This window comes from Aphelocoma coerulescens, chromosome 6 (assembly GCF_041296385.1).
Source record: "Aphelocoma coerulescens isolate FSJ_1873_10779 chromosome 6, UR_Acoe_1.0, whole genome shotgun sequence".
NCBI classification, from domain to species: domain Eukaryota; kingdom Metazoa; phylum Chordata; class Aves; order Passeriformes; family Corvidae; genus Aphelocoma; species Aphelocoma coerulescens.
The window spans coordinates 26,591,106-26,603,212 of NC_091020.1; positions in this window are offsets into that span (position 1 = coordinate 26,591,106).

Sequence of the window (12,107 nt, forward strand, 5' to 3'; positions counted from 1 at the left end):
GAACACACAAGTCCTTAGGGAAAAGTAAAACTGCACAATTATATATGATGTTTTCCCTAAACCTCCTGTGGCCAGTCTGTGTAATAAGTCCAAAGATTTCCCTTTCCCAAGTATTTCTCTAGTCTTCCTTTGAACCTGTGTATGTCTGCATCCAGACTATCCCCAGGAAATGAATTATACAGGTCAACCACAAATTCTGTGAAGACTCATCTCCTCCTGCTCATTTTAAATCTGGCTTCACCTGCTGTGGGGCACTTGGGCTTCCAGTCTTCAGCCCCTTTAAAAGTAGGGGGTGAACTCTACTAGATCCCTCTCTGCCCTTTCTGGATATTTATACCCACTTCTGCTACTACTTTCTCTTCCTAGCATTTTAGTTTTGGAAACTTCTGCTCTGGCCTTTCCTCCCTAACTGCTTGCTAAGCTGTGCCTTAAAAGATTTCAGGCAGCTTTGATTCTGTAATTTCCCTGAGATATTGGCTCCCTTCCTCAAGGGTTGATTGTATGCTCACAGCTTATTTTCTTCCCTTTTTTTTAATTGTAATTATACCTCCCATAGGACAGCTGTTGTGTTTTATACACGCAAAAGCATCCTGAAAATTTAATGTCAGCATAGCAATGGGGAATTCAGAATCTAAATACAACCATGCATTCATTTCCCTTCCACTGTTCATAAATTCTTACAATACAAAAGCTTCCAACTAAGTTGACTACCTTTAAGTCACCTCTTATCAAGTCTTCCTTTATTTAGTCATCAGTCAAGAATTGTGTCCTGGTTTTTGGAGAAGGGAAAAGACTTTTGTAGTGGAAGAAGGAAGGAGGCTGCTGGCTAGACTTTCCCTTCTCTTTTGTTTTAAATGTCCTTTATGTGTGACAGAGAGCAGGCCTGCTTTATACAACAGGCCAGAACAAAATATGCAGTGCCTTTCCCTTTTCTCATTTGTGCAAAACCAAGGAGGTGCTACATTATCTGAAAGCAGAACAGACTTATCTGTCACTCGCAGACCCTGGCTAATATGTGCAGCAGTTGTCCCACAAATGTGCCTCAGTGATATAAATGTAATAGAGGCAGTACAAAGGCATGGCATTAAATCAAATGTCAACTCCAACCTTTGGAGGTCAAAGAATCAAGAGCAGGGAGTCGCAGAAGTTCTTTTTGAAGCTCCCTGGAGATTGCCTATACCACATCCAAGAAAAGCTCATGATACTCCCGGTATGTTTGCACACTGTGAGGTGCAAAGGGCTTAACCTCGCTGGATCTAGAGGAAGCTTCAGGATCCCCCTCAACCTGGGGCAACAGCACCCCTCTCCCAAGGACCCCACCTGGCTGGCCCCTTGGATAGTGAGAAGTTTGTCCTTGCTGCAAGAGGAAGGAGTCTCCAGCTGCTGTGTTTTAGCTCTTGAAGTCACTCAGCTGCTTTTGCTGGACAGTGTTTTATCAGTCTTGCGACATTTTGCAATAAGAAACAGCAGTGCCTTGAAGGAACCCTGAGGAGCAGGCTGATGGGTTTAGAGCACACGCAGGAAAAGGGACTAACTTAGAAACAGGGTGAGGGGTCTTCAGTTCAAGCACATCCCTGGCAAAAAAAAAAGGGTTGAAAGCTCCAAGTTTGCTTTAACCATGGTCTCAGTCTGTCTCCTGAAACAACATGTGTTCCATGGACAGCAGCAAATCTTGAAGTACAGGAATATTGCCTCAGCAGATCTGAAAAAATTGAGAGAAATGGAACAATGTCATCCAGGAAAGACTCTCCAAACAAGGGGAGACCTTGGAACTGATTTGACCAAGATCAGTCATCCCACCAGCACATCAGCACTCATCCCTGTTCTGTCCCACAGTGCTACAGAACATCAATCTCAGGGAACAAACAGCAGATGCCGTCTCCCACCTGGAGGGTGGCCCAGGATCAGCAGAGTTGATCCCACGGGTGACATGGCAAGAGACCAGCCCCATCACTGCAAAGTCACCTCCATGAGGATACAGACACACCCAGGTGATGTATTTATTCCTTAGTTTCTCCACTGCCAGCTTCCTGCCAGATTGCTGAGCTGGTGGCACCCAGGACAGCTGCAAGGGAAGAGTAGAAAGGTGTCACTGGAGCCTGTGGATCACTGCTGGCACGGGCACATGTCATGAAACAGGCATCACAGAAGTATCAGAACAAACAGAAATGTGGGATTTCCCATGAATATTTCTCACCCAAGTACATTGTTAATTAAGCCTGACCCTGCTTAGCTTTGTGAAATAAGAGGGAGGTGTCAGGTCTTTAGGCTAAACAGATTAACAGCCAGGTAAGATATAAAATATCACACAGCCCAAAAGGGCAAACACCCAGCTTGATATTGACAGTGCCTTTCAAAGCAGGTTAATTAAAGTAGTAGTTTAATTTTCTCCTTTTTATATATGTTTGTTCAAAGAAAATTATTACTTTGAATATTTCCCTGTGTTTTCATTAATTATGAAACCTATTACAACAAGGAACTAATTAGGAAATATATCTGGGTTTGGAAACAAACTGCATCAGTGCATCTTCACAAAAGGTTTTCATCTTCTTGAGACAAAGATCGCTTTCAGCTATAATTAAGGCTGATAAACCTGGTAAAGAGGAAATTAACAAAAATCGCAGCATGCTGAGCAGCTCAAAGGGCTTATGAAAATATACTTCTGAAAATTAAAAAAATAAAATCAATACACAAGTGAATACTCCTCATGACATTCTTAATTATACCAAGAAGTCATGGGGGTTTTATCAAATCAAGCATTCTCTCTGACTTTTTACACTTTGATGTTTCATGCCATTTAATTGCTACTAAGAGTGGAAGTCGCTTTTCCACACACATTAGGGGAAGCAGGAATCAGCCATAAATTCCTAGAAAATGGCTTGTACAAACCGTTTCCTTAATCAAGAGAACTAGGAAGCACTGCCTGATTTACTGCTCCTTATTTTTAATGCGTGTTTGTCTTTTGAGAATAGGTGTCAGCACCCCAGGGCCCTCTCTCAGGTTCTACCCTTGATTTATACTCAAGCTCTGGGCAGATTATTTAACCTCTTTCAAACTCACTTTGTCTTCCTATAAAGTGGACACAGGAATTTTTTCATCCAAGTTCTGGATCAGCCCTGGCTATAGCAAATGTTTATAATGTTCTCTGTGAACTTAGTACCATAAAAATGGCAAATATTGAAATATGAGGCTGTTTCAGATGCCACCCAGGTTCACATGGGAACCTTCTTGTTCTGTGTTCTTAAATAGGGAATGATCTTGTGCCGTGTTCAACACCACCTGTGAACTGTCCGTAATGAGTAATAATCTAAATTTTGCCTGTAACCCTACAAAATCAGATTGAAAAGTCTCTTAAAAAAAAAAAAAAAGGCTGAAAATACAATCAGACCACAAGTTGTAAGTTTTAGACATGACATCTTTAGCATAACAGCAAGAGGCATTCTGTTCCAGCTGATGACAAGGTGAGATACAACATTTTCATTTCTCAGGTGAGCACTTTCTAGAAAACCATGAATCTTACCTGTAACATTGTCAGCCTGCAGTCTCCAAATACTTATGGACTGAATTTAAAGTGTTGCAATCTTCTCATTGTCAATTCTGTCAGAGTACTGAATGTGACATATAGGGCAAGCAAAGAGATCCTGTAAGAAGCAAGACTAATGGGAAGCAGAATTATTGGGATGCTGACCAGGCCCATAATTTTAATAAGCACCTCACCTACTGAGTCATTTGTGGGGGTAACAAATAGCACCCCTGCAGGGACTCATCCTCTAGCTCCATAAGCCTGGGAGAATGTACAGATCTACTTCAAATCTGAATAAAAGGATAAACACAAATATCACCTTACTCATAGTTGTGTCTGAAATTGGTATTAGTCTGCACCAGGAGATGTTCCTGTTTACCCAGAAAGATAGGGGCAGATGGGTTCTCCATGGATGCTATAAAGATGGATTCCCTGACATTTCCTTAAATAGTAACTGTTGTTTTGAGAGGAGGGTCTGTCTTGAGAGCACTACTTTGAAATTGGAAGTAACATTGAGCTTCTCAGTAATCCAGTTTGCTCTGTGTACCTTTAGACAAACTAGATAACCCAGGGGGCCCTGAAACACCCTAAACTTCCCAGAAAGAAGATATGGTTATGCCAAATGCTCTCTACCAGGTCTCCCAGAGGCTGCTTCTGCCACTCAGCAGGATGGTAGGTGTTAGGGGCTCTGTCAGTGACCAAAACTACGCTCACTTTTGATTTTCTCACAGCTTTCCAAGCCCACAAGAATTACTTGGAACCATCAAGGGATTTGAGAGACAAAGAAATGACAGTGCTTTCCATTCTGAGAAGAATAAGCCAGAAAATTGTACGGTTTTTCCTCTTTTAATAATGTGTTAATAATGTTCATCAGCAGATGAGAAAGTTATTAACCACCCCACTGAAACTCTTCTTCTCTGTGTATATTTAAAGGCTCCATGTGTTGATCAAAGGATGACATAATTAAATGTTCTTCAAATGCTCAAGCCACAATAGCTGAAAGCCTCATTTTATGCTTGTTGTTTTTGCATTGTACTTAGAAAAAATCATGGGCTGATTAATCATTTAGCAAGTACTAAACTCCCAACCATCCCCTGCACACAAAGTGAATTTGATTCAAGCAAATATCTTTTTGACAAATGGCTTCAGCCTGCCTGATTTATCGGCATAATGCAAACGGGTGGCGTTGGTTTCAGACTTGTTTTTTTGTGTAGGGTTTTATATTCCTGGCTGTTTGCAAGGACATAGGGAGAAATTGTTTGGTCTGAAAAGCAAAAATGTAATCTAGATCAGTTTGGAAATATGTGTCTTGACAGTATCCAACCCCAAAAAAAGCATAACACACACAATTTTGGCTCTACTTTAGGTAGTGAAAGTTGTAAGCTGACTCTAAGGCAGGAAAATCAAGAATATGCTTGCAGTTATGTGAGACCATTAAATTGCCAACCACAAATTAACTTTGCAAATCCCAAAGCTCTTCCAGAAAGACTCATGTGAAGCGAGATTTTATGCAGGCTGTGGTAACATAAGATTAGGGTAAATTTGACAAGCAAAGCCTTTCCTTGTCTAGTGCAAATGGCAGTCCCACTTTAGGAAGTCACTTCCCACAGTGAGAATCCATCCTCCCCACTCCTGTTCCTGGGTTTTGCAATGCTATCACCCCAGTCCCCATAGGACACAGCTTTCACTGCTGTAGGAGAGCTATGGGACATCAGCCCACCAGCTACAGAGCTGTTCTGATCCAAGCCTTGGGTAGAAAATAGTCTCTGTGTCCTCCTTACAAAGCTTGGACCAAAGCCAGGGCACGCAGTGTTCCACGTGCAACAAGTGCCAGAGCTTCCTTCCTGTCCTTCACAGCTTCCCCAGCACCACCACCACCCCCAGATAAAACCACCATACTCAGACACTCTTCCCAGTAAGAAAGAGACAGTGGTCTTGTGGAAAGCCATCCCTGGCTATGGCAACCCAACTCCCTGTCATGCAATCTAATGGACTGGAAATACTCTGCCTCTTCAGATGTCTCACACAAGGTGGTCTGGGAATGGGAGTGGCAATTCTTCAGGTGTTTTCATCTATGAGTTCGCATCCATGCTAAATTAGGTAGAAAAACTGTGCAGCACAGCTGTGACTGTTGTATGAAACCTGTATCAGCAGCAATTTACTTCCCAAGAGGGACACAAACCATCAGCAGCAAGCTAGAGACTACACTGCTCCTTCCTTGCTGTGTCCTGTCTCGCACCTACCCCAGCAACTGAGGGGTGAATTTAGGATTATGTTTCCTGAACAAAAAACAAGAGGGAAAAATTTTGCAAATGGGGCAAAAAAAGAACCTTTCCTTTCTGGAGACAGGTGAGCTAGCTGGCCCTATCAATCGCTTGAGGTGAATAGATGAACCACAGTGTGTGAATGCTTTTTTCCTTCCCAATACCCACTGTGTGGACTGGGGTCAGTTTTGCATACATAATGCAGAAAAAAGAGATCAATTCCCTGGAAAACCAAATTACCTCATTCCAGTGGCACCTGGCTACATGGCAGTGGGGACTTTTTAACTCTTCCCAAAATTAATCTGGTTTTAATTGGATCCCAGATTCAAATCAAGACAAAGGAAACTCTGTTTCTTCCTAATCAGGTCTATTTGTTCAGGTTTCCTCCCTTGGTTTAGAGTCCTTTCCCTCTTTGGAGCCAGAGTATCATATTTGGTTACACACTGTAGGAAAACTGTTTATTTTGTCTTTATTGTAACCCAGTGAAGACCTCTTTCTCCAGCTGAACTAGCAGACATCATTAGAAAATAAAATAAAATTAATGTATTTTATTTGCCAGAAAAGAAAACATTTTAAAATTCTATTACTTTGTCTTAAATCTACAAGCATGATTGTCCGACCTTCTATTCTCTCTGTTCCCATCTGGAGTGTCAGATCATAGAATGACTGCATAAGGAATTCTATGAAGGAAAATAAAAGCCTCTCTTAACCTCTCAGAACTCTAATTTTTTTAAAATACAGAAGGCTGGAAAAGGACTGAGCCCACTCTGTTGTTGAGGTACCAGTATTTTACAATAACTATTGCCCATATTCCTCCCAAGAGAACTGTGACTAAAAATCCCAAACCTCATTCACACCCATAGGTAAAAAGATTTCAGGGTTTAACAAGAAGCATCTTGGTAGCATGGAAACAAATTTGCTACCCTTTCTCACAGGCTTTTATTATTTTTATCAGCTACATTTGCCTCAGGATTTCACCATATGAGGTACTGTGTAAAAAACATGGAGCAGGTTTCTGCCAGAATAAATTATGTTTAAGCAGACTCCAAAAGGCAAAGTGTCAAAGGAGGAAAATAAGAGGGAAACTGAGGCATGGGAAGGGTGGTTAGATGTCCAAACAGGAATCTTCAGCCTTGACTCCAAGACCCCTGAGGACCAAAACATGAGAGCATCCTTCCTCTGTCAGTCAGACAAGGCAAGGGTGAGAAACCCTGTGCCAGATTTCCCAGGGCCACAAGATCTGTTTGGCCATTGTTTGTCTGTCAATTCAGGGAGATCAGACCACTGGGAACAGCAGTCTTACTCCTTGTGGGGTGGCTGAAGAGGCCTGCATGGAGGTAACTGTTTCCTGACCAGGAAGATGTCAAGCTGTTCCTCAACAGGGCAGTTTACCACACCAAGGCTGTTCCCAGCAAGTGGAGATGTTCTCATTTTCTGTCTCTGGCCTTGGCATCTCCTGGGGATGCCTTCTTCACATCAGTTTTCCCACATAATTTTTCCACTGTTACTTAAGTAACATGACTACTGATGAAAATTGTACTGTAAGATACACAGGTAACATTGTTCTTGAAAACATGTGTTTAAGGGACTCAAAAGGGTTCAAAAATGGAAGATGATCTTGTGCAGGTGGAGAAATTAGGGATGAGGGTTTCCCCATGTTCATCCAGTGATATCCTGGTAAAACTGGGATAAAACACCATTTTCAGTTCAACACAAGTTCAGCTGGTAAAGGCAGAAAAAAAAAATAGAGTTGATAATATATTTGAATCACAGATTTTCATTCAGACCTATCTTTATTAATAGAATAAGTGATTCTCTTCCTTAATGGTTTAAACTCAACCAGTGGAGGAGCATTTTAGCATGCAAACATCTTCTGGAAAGCAATTGCTCCATAAACAACCCCTGTTTCATAGCATTTGCATCTGAGAAACACATCCCATTAGGTCAGGACAAAAAACCCAAAACCACAGAGAACAAGCTCAAAATCTAGTACTAGTTCTGAGATATATGCTGTTGTTCTTCCTAATTATTCTTCTACTTGCAAATATTGTTAGTTGCAAATGCCTCTTTCCCTGGAGTACAGAAATGAGAAGCAAGTGTGCTTTGAACAAAAACAAAAAAAACCCCAACAGCTACTATGTATGAATGATGCTTTTTCTTTTAATTCTATCTGCATGTATTGGCAGCATTCCCATAATAACTTTTTTTTTTTTTTAATTTCCCTAATTTTCCGTTGGGAAAACAATACAACTGAATGGGCCTGAGTGCATTAATGAGATTGGAGGCAATTCTTCCTACATTCCTATCAGATAGAGATACTGAGGGAAAGATAAGCAAGAGCAGTTCTGTTCCACAGTTTGAGACAATAATAGCCTGATTAAATTTAAAATGCATTTCTTGTTTCTGTACAGGCTCAAATCTAAAGATGTTATGTTAGAGAAGCAGACAGCCATCTCTGAATATGGTCTCCAGCTGTTAGGTTTGAACTTGTCCTTATTTTCTTCTGCTTTCTTTCTTGACAGAATGAGAGAAGAGATGTTTTACCAAGAAGGAACCTGAAAATTGGGCTACAAGTTACAATTTTGTAAGCTTCCATTTCAGAAGCAAAAACAGGTTAACCAATAAGTGAAAATATCTGTTGGACTGAGAGACATAACTAAACTTTTTTGAGGACAGCTTCTAATTCAAATAGGTGGACTGGTGTGCAGTGGACACTTTACAATCTTTTCTTGAAATCACTTATGCCATTGAAATCCTGCTGTAAAAGGCTTGAGGGCTTCTGTCATTGGCTCTCCCTTTACAGTAAATGAAGGTGCTGTTCTTTGTTCTTTAAAGAACAGCATCATTAAACTGTTATAACACCTTGCAGACCTTACTGCAATTCTTTCATGCCCTGAATTAATGGCAAATGAACGCTGGCAATTATCAAGAAAAAAAGTGAGGATCATCCAGTGTAAGAGGCACTTTATTTCTTTGACAAGTATTGTTTCTTTTTAATTTTTCCTTTTGCTTTACAGTGCATTAATAAATGCTCTGGAGTGTATTTAGTATAAGTAATGAAATCTTAGTAATACAAGGCTTCACTAAAAGCTTCTGATGCTTGCTGACAAAGAAGCAGGGACCTTGGGGGAGACATGGTTCACAGATACTTCCACGGAAATTAGCAGCCCACACTTTAGTGAGATTCTTCCCAAAGGGGGATGCTGCTCAGCTAAGATGAACTCTGAATTTGGGAACCCTTTCCAAGCTAGTTTACAGACTTCTTAGAAATTCAGTGGAGAAAGAGGCTGACTCATCCTCATCCCATCTGAAAGAGGATGTCAGACTGCAGAGGCAGCAGAAACTACCTCCAACCTGATTATAGATAGACCCAGAGCTAAAACACCAGCCTATGTAGCATTAGCATTAGTGACAGTCAGTGCCCATCAAGCCCTGATTATAATGACAGCAGCAAAATCCCCACACCTCTCCTACAGGGATTCCAGCACAGCAAACAAGCTGTTAGAGGAGGGCAGAGGCTCCAGGATTACCCAGCCCCAGGAGCTGGGATATGCCTGTTTGAGGTGGCCTCTAGGACAGAAACCTCCAGGATTTCAGCAGGATTTCACTGGCTTTCACATGGCACACTTTATCACAGACCTGCAGTCACTGCTGGCTGGACATGCCAAGTGTTTTAAAACCACTACAGTTCAAAACAACACCCTTCTGTTTGCTGCAGCCTCCCTGGCCTCTCCCCAGTGCAGGAGTAGGAAGGGAGAGGAGTGTCCCAAGCAGGGGAAACACACACTGAGGCAAGTGTTGGCAGTAGTTCTCAGAGCCCATCTATGCAATGTGACATCAATTTGTCTTCCTTCAACAGCAATCATGGGATGCTTCAGGGTGGGATGGAGGAAGGAGGACTGCAGTAATAGAAGGGAAATGAAAAGAAGATGGAGAACAAGTGTGAGAACACTGCAGGTGAATTTCTAGTCATAGGGGAGATAAATTACAGCCTTCTACTTAATGCAGACAGTAAGACTGAAGTCAAAATGGAAGATGACGCTGGATACAGACAGCAATAGGCACACCGACCTCATCTTTGAGCTGCCATGATTCAATTTCCACCAGTGTGGTAAAGTTTGACACATCGCTGTGGGGGATGGATGCACCTGCAGCTTAGCAGCCATTCCTTCAGCTGCACTACCTGCTTCCAGCTCCTTTTTGACCAGTTAGTTCTTGTGCTGAGTCAGACTCGTATTTCAGGGTGGAAGGGCCTGGTTTAAAACCTTTCAGGTTATATCTTCTGATCTGTGGGAATATACTTAATTATAACCCGGTCTACTGAAGGCTGGGTTTGTACAGCACCTGGCATGTTAAGGCTGTCATCCGTGAGTAGATATCCTAGAAATTACCATATCCCAGCAGTGGCGGTAACAGTACAGTATAAAAATTCTGGTAGGAGATTCTTAAGACCTCAAAGGAAAAATGTAGTTGATGGCATAAATTTCTACTAAAATACCTTCTGCTAACCTCCCTGCAAGAAATGCAGAGGCCTTCTGACACACTCCTTCATTCCCTGTTTACAAACCTGTGAAGGCTATAGCACAGTAAGGATCTAGCTAAGGAGAGTCCATCCCCTATCTCCCACACCAACAGATTCAGCCTGATTTCCTGAACTGCATAAACATGATCCCTCACTAATGCAGTTAGTATCAGTCTCAAGAGAAAGCAACCACTCCAGACAAACTCAGGGCAAAGACTTTCCTATACTTCTTATCTTACAGTGTAGCAAAGTGCCTCTGTTTGGGAAAAAAATAATAAAATAAGGAAGCCCTCTTAACTGCAGGATGTTTCAGAGCAATCACATTACAAAATCATTTTCCATGTCTGGCAGCTGCCAGCTTTCTACCAGCCAAAAAATGGGAGATGCAGAATTACTTTCATAATGTCTGCTGTTACATTATTTCAGCCCAACATTTCTCATACCTGCAAGAAGTCTCCTCTGCTCTTAATTTGTTTCACTGTGGCAGGGACCTGACTGACCTCTCTAGCAGGCGTTGTAGCATTGAATAGACTGCAGTTTGGGAAGGGTTTTGAAGCGAGGAGAGGGCAGGGAGAAGAGGTACCTTGCCTTCAGGTTTTGGAGAGAAAATGTACAGGTGAAGCAGCAAATTTCCACAGCACTTTGTTGTGCTATTTATTTTCAACTTTTAACACAATTTATAACACATTTATAGGAGGCAGCATGTTTTTTCTTGCTTTTGGCTTTGAAGTAATTATGTTTAATGTGTAAAGGTGTTTACCGACCTTCATATAACTTCTAGCAATAAACTTATTTTATAACAAAAGAACCTAGAATAAAGATGAGTACAAAAAGTCAAATGCAGACTAAGGGACAACTTCTTTCTGGAAGGATATAACACCCAGGGGCCAGATTCACACAATCTCTGTGGGACCAAAAGGGCCAAAGTCTGCTCATCCCCATAAATCCTTTCTGTGTCACTGTAGCAGCCCTATGGGGACTGCTAAATGCTGATGAATAGTAGGTTTGTATTTCCCTCATGTGGAAGACAACCAGCAAAGCTCCCAATTCCTCTTCCCTAAACACACCCCTCTCCAAAATGCAGCTGTGCAGGAAGAAGTGGCACTTCAACAGATGCAAGGTTCTGAGACACTGTGCACTAATTAAAATAGCCCTGAGGGACTATTCTGTCTGCCACCACTCATGTCATTAATGCCTCTCTCCTTCCCAAACAGCATCATCCTCAGAACAGCCCTTTCTGTCACCTACCCAGCATAAACAAACTCCTCCAGCTTTTGCCTTCCTGTCCTTGGACGACAAACCATCTTTAAAGTCTCAGATCATGCTGTGCAGATACATATTTGGAGGATTAAATACAAAACACAGTTTTCCACAACTATGTCTAGGCATACCTAGAACCAGACTCAGGCACCTGAAGCACTGTGCTGGAGAGATAGAGGGATGTTGGGTGACTTCCAAACCAAGGATCAGCTGAGCACAGGTTGCACACAGGTCCCCAACACTGAAATTGAACAGCAGCAAAACCACTCTGCTTGAACAGGAGTTTGAATCCTTTGCCCCAGCTATAATTCTGAGGGGCTTTGGAAAGAGAAGATGATGCTTTGATGAGCATTCCCAAGTCCCAGGCACAGATAATCACACTGCAATAATCTTAACAGAGCCACTGCTCCAAGTGTCCTATAAATTTGCTCATCAGAGCTTGGCTTTTGGAGAGCTTCTTAACACACCACTCATAGTGACATGCAATTAGCTGTCCTGTCCCCATTCTCTACCTTGCTGAAAAAACAAAGAGCCCAGC